The sequence below is a fragment of the Lycorma delicatula genome, chromosome 9 (assembly GCF_047948215.1).
Source record: "Lycorma delicatula isolate Av1 chromosome 9, ASM4794821v1, whole genome shotgun sequence".
Taxonomy (NCBI): domain Eukaryota; kingdom Metazoa; phylum Arthropoda; class Insecta; order Hemiptera; family Fulgoridae; genus Lycorma; species Lycorma delicatula.
Window position 1 is genome coordinate 71265636 of NC_134463.1, and position 6000 is coordinate 71271635.

Below are 6000 nucleotides of genomic sequence, written 5' to 3' on the forward strand. Positions count from 1 at the left end.
CGCATATTTTTTATTGCAAAAGCGTATAAATCCATAGTGAAATTTAAAAAAACATGGAGAAAATATTCATTGAAATTTTTCGGTAACTTCTTTTGTTTGTTTAAAAACTTTTTTTTCTATTCCTTCATTAATTCTTTTTATATATTTTTTTTTAATTCTGGAGTTTATTAACTTTTTTTTTCATTGCATAAATTTTTCCTCTATTTGTGCTTCTTTTTTCTTTAAGTATTAAATCTGGTTCTTATAGGGGCTATTTTTTTAAAATTAAAACAAATTCCTCAATATTTAATATTTTTTAGTAAAGTTTAAAATAAATTAAGTGGATTAAAAATAATAAATTTCGCCTTGCTTTATGATAAATTTAATTTGAACAAATATTTTTCCGTAATTTTTTTTATAAGCTAAACAGTTACAAAATTAAAACTAGTTGAGATTAAAGTAAAACTTTTGTCATTTTTCTTCTGGTAGTTTAATATTAAGATAATGACTTTTTTTTTCTTATAATACAACAAGATTCTAAAGGATTTGTTATTTTTTCAATTATTCTGCAAAAGGCACAGAATAAAACTTTTTTCAAAATAATTTAACTTTTTTTTTTGTAAAATACCTAAAAAATCTTTTAAAGGATTTTTTATTTATAAAATTCTAAAAGATGTATAACTATAAATTGTTGTTTCAAATCTTGTTATTTCATTTTTCTTTGCTTTTGGATTAGTGAAATTTTTTTTCTTAATATTTTATCCGAAAAATTAAAAAAAAAACTAATGTTGCCGATATTTTTATTTACTCCTGTGAAAGTCATTTGACAAACAAATTTATTAAAGTTCTTTATCCTAACGGCCGATTACTGTAGCGGAATGGTAGAGCTTCAGCCGACCTTTCATACAGAGGTCCCGCGTTTGAATCCCGGTCGGACATGGAATGGCATTTTTCATACCCTACGAAATTCCATTTCCGTATTCTTTGTACAACATTCATCGCTTCTGTGTAATTTCAACAATCAAAAAATAAATAAATTAATAATAAGTTTCATTGTTGTAAACCCAAGTTAAACAATGTATTCCGACGGTGTAAACGTTATTTAATTTTTTTTTTAAAGATCTTTAAAAATATTAGATAGTATCGAATTTAAAAAAAATAAAATTCCATTTTCCTTTTGTAGCAATTAAAGTTTGTGTAATATTTACTTATATCCCAACCATTTATAAACCTTATTTTTTTATCAATCGTAGGACAGTAAGTATATAACTAATTAAAAAATACATAAAAATTTAAAAAATTAAAAAATTAGTACCTTAATAATAAACAATTCAAATTTTATTTATCTACTACTACTTCAATGTAAAACATGATTTTTTAACTACTTGAATTTGGATTTATTATTTTTTATTACCTACAAAAAAGATTACACTTGTAGATTTTAAGAAAATGTTTTAAAGTTTTGATTTTTTTTTATGATTTACTAATTATGCAATTAGACGTACTAGTAGATGTAGCACTGTATTGCACAAGCAGATATACTTATGCGCAAGTAATTTGCGACAGATGCAAATCCTTAGTTACGATACGTAACAACGTTTTGCGAAATGTAAACTGAAATATTTCCTATACTTTTTATTGTTTCAAAAAAACAATACTCCAGACATGTTAACTAACTGAAAATAAAAAGTATATGTAGATTTTTGTGAGTTTTATTTAATTTGTTAGAGTTTAACTTGGAATTCATAAATATCTAATATTAAATTCAATGTGCAATTTTAATATTCGTTAAATTCAAATCAATGTCCACAAGAAAAATCGATTTATTTCATTATGAAAAATAGATTATAATATTTCTTTCTTTAGTTTTCTTTCCTTGGTGCTTACGAGAGAAGAGAGGTGGGAGAGGTGGGAGGTCTTAAACAAATTGCTAAGTAGTCATTGATCTCAAATACTTTTCATTCACTATCGTAATAATTATGAAACACACAGTCTTAATAGCTAAACTCACCGGATTGGCCTAGTGATGATAGCGTCTTCCCAAATCAGCTGATTTGGAAGTCGAAAGTTCCAGCGTTCAAGTCCTAGTAAAGACAGTTATTTTTATACGGATTTGAATACTAGATCGTGGATACCGGTATTCTTTGGTGGTTGGGTTTCAATTAACCATACATCTCAGTAGTGGTCGAACTGAGACTGTACAAGAATACACTTCATTTACACACTCATACATATCATCATCTATCTGAACGGTAATTACCGGAGGCTAAACAAGAAAAATAAGAAAATCTTACTAGGTAGTCAGGCGGTCGCTATTTCTTATATAGTAAAATTATTAATTTTGTTATTCCCCGTTATTAGTAATTTTGTTAATTTACAGAATTTGTTTCAAATTTTTGTTTTCCAGCAGAAAATTAATAAAAAAATAAGAAAATTTTCATCATTTAATTTCAATGTATAAAATTTTTTACATAATCAATTATTTTAATTTACACTAAAATACGTAAATTATACATGCTGGAAATATAACCATGGTAATGGGTAACCTTGGCTAAGGTGTGTGTGTTTGTACGTGTGTGTGTTTATTTCTGCGTTAGTAAATTATTGTGTTGTATTAGCTTTTCGTATATTTAAAAAAAATAGTTTATTATTTAAAGCATTTTCATTCTTTGTCTGTAATACGCATTTAACTTATGGCTAAAGGCAACCTAAAATTAATTTTATTTAACTTGATGACATAACCGCTAGTACATAAATATTTTTTAATTACTTATTATTATTTTTCACTCTGAATTACTGAAATACATTATAAACGTGTGTAGATGATGGTGATAATTTAAGAAACGTTTGCAACGACTACTGGATATGGAAAGAATCCCCCACATTCCTATACCTATTCAAAACGAGCAGGACTGAACAAGAGATGGGGGCTTCTAAGTAATTTCTCGACACCATTCCCCTGGCAGTAATCCAAATCCCTGGATTCAGCCCGGAAGGGATTTAGAACCGAGTAAATAAATTACGGTCAGCTGGACCAGAATCGCAATGATGTACGCTATCAAAAATAAATCTCAACCCTTCCGTAATCGATGTTCTATTCGCTCATGTATATATATATATATTTCTGTGCACGTGTAAGTATAGCCTGCTCATAAACTTATCAAAAATAAATATTTTGACAGAAAAGAGAAAAATATACCGGAAATAAGAAAAAAAGAGTATGAAAGAAAGTCAGACATAAGAAACGTGGAAAGGATGCGAAAAAATTTAGGGTGACAGTTTTATTGGCCAAACAAACTTAAAACATTTCTGAGAAAAGAAGATCAGTTTTCTACTTTAACCGACGGTAAAATACACAGATATTATTTGTCACAAAAACTTTATAAACATAATAAAATCAGATTTATCGCAGTTCAACAAAAATTTCCAAAATAACCAACCGTACATTTATTTACCTTATTTTATTTTCTCTTTTCCTTTTATTACTGTTGTCGTTTGTTTACTACATTTATTATTACCGCATCGGCTGGATAAGTGATTGGTAACATCGTCGACGAACAGGTTTTTATTATTTGCATGGCAGGGTAAATCTTAGTTAAAGGTATAAATTACATACCTTTATAAGCGGTATGGTTTTGTCGATGAGATTCTTTCAATAGTAAAATTTGATCTTACCAAAAAGCAAACCATAAAATTGTTTAAAAAACATCACTTTGGAGTAAAAAAATATAATATAAATCAAATATTGACTTCGAAAAGAAACGGATTTCAAAAATAAGTAATATCTCATTATACAACGTTAATTCGATCAGAAGTTTTATATATGACAGAATTCGTAGCTGTTAACCAAGGGGAAATAGATAAATTTGAACTTGCTGAAAGACGGATACTAGGGAAAATCCTAGAACTAAGAAAAACTAACGATGAATGGAAATTAAGAAAGAATGAGGAACTTTACCGGGAGTTACATGGATTTAAGGAAGCAATACGTAAGCGAAAACTGGAATTCAACGAATATTTTACAACAATGGATTCAAAAAGACTTAAGAAGAAAATTGATGACAAATGTAATGCTGAAAAGACGAATGCTAAATGGTTCAAGCAAGTTAAAGGAGTCATAAGAGTAAAAAAACATATGCGTGACGGATATAAAATCCAGAAGGGTACCTAGAAAAAATCTTAGAATTTAAAGGGATCCAGAAGAAGGATGAGCTAACCTAAAATGGCCGGAAGAAACGAAGTAACGGTACAGTGAAAGGATGAAGGAATATTGGAGAGCTAAAAAACTAGTCGGAAGTTAATTATTCTATGTGGTCCTACAGTAAAGATAAAAAGATAAAAATATTGACATTATAATAGGCATTAAAGTAGACATAATAGGCAAAAATTGAAGTTTCATTTGTTTAAATTTCGATTTTTTGTGGTTGATGTTGTGATCAACCACAAAAAATCGTTAACTTGGGTTAACAAAAAACAAACAAATCATTACTCCTTCACTTAGCGTAACTACTTCAAATAATCGAGATTTAAAGAATGAAAAAGATTCTTTTTTACTTCCTTGTATGAAGTAAAGAAAGTAATGTAATTGCGAAAGATTTCGGTTTTCAAATTTCAACGGAAATATCCATTTTGACCATCCCTGAATCTATTTTGACTAATTTCGGTGTGACGTCTGTACGTATGTATCTTGCATAACTCAAAAACGATCACCCGTAGAATGTTTTCAATTTGGATTAGGACTGTTGTAGCATCTATTTGTGCACCTCCCCTTTTGATCGCAATCGTCTGGACCAAAAGTGTCCAAAAAAGCTCAAATTCCAAAAAATTTAGATTTTGGGATTTTTCTTAACTGCAGTAGAAAGACCTCACTGAGAGCTTTTCAACGATATATCATAAGTGGTACTTATATTCATTAGTTCTAGGGTTATAGCCAAATAAAATTTAAATTAATGAAATATTTGGATCTTACAAGCGGACGGCACATCGGTTCGAATCCGACTTCATTTCTTCTTTTATTTTAATTCTTCTTTTTTTAACTTTTTTTTTAATTTAAATATATTGATAAATAATTGAAAAAAATATGAAAAAAATCAGAAGTTATTAGTGAAATAAAATTTTGTATACTTTTCATTTTAATTCTAAAATTTTTACAAAGGTTAATAATTATTAATAAATCAATATATTTTAATAAAAAAGGTAAAAAAACGTATATGAAGTCGGATTCGAACCGATGTATGCATGGTTACGGATGTGACATGTACTCTCTTACACCACCTAACTAATTTAGCAACGTGAAACAAAATTAATATATAAACTAATATAAAGTGCTGATACGGACACCACAAAATAATGTGATGCAATGTGATGGCCACCACAATGTAATTGTGTATCAACTTTATTAAAGAATTGGAGGATCGTATCTCACTTTCAAATGAAGTGCAGCAAAAAATGTGTATATGTAATTTAATAGGCGTACAAGGAAGTCATGTGGTGTCCACATCACATTTTTTTTATTTTTAACATGTGTGTGTGTGTTTGTGTGTGTGTGTGTGTGTGTGTGTGTGTGTGTGTGTGTGTGTGTGTGTGTGTGTGTGTGTGTGTGTGTGTTGTGGGTGAGTGGGGGTGTGTGTGTGTGTGTATATGTATGTTGATGGAGGGGAGTATATGTGTGTGAATGGGTGGCTGTGCGTGTGCGTGTGCGTGTGCGCGCGCTTATGCTTGTATTTTAAGGCAGTATTTATGTAACTTTTTGAATAATTGTTTAGTATTATTTTCATTTATTATATGTTTTGGCCTGCAAAAAAAATCCGCCTGTTTAAAGAAAGTTATTCAAAGGTAACAAAAAATGGAAGAGTTAAACCAGCATTTTGATAAAACAAAGAATAAAAAGAAATGGTTCTAAATAATTACAGCCGAATATGAGCTAAGTTTATCATGGAGCACGAAAATATATATTATTTTAATCTCAGATTTAATTTCAAATTTTGTTGCGGTTTTCATAATTTTCAACAAAATTTTCTT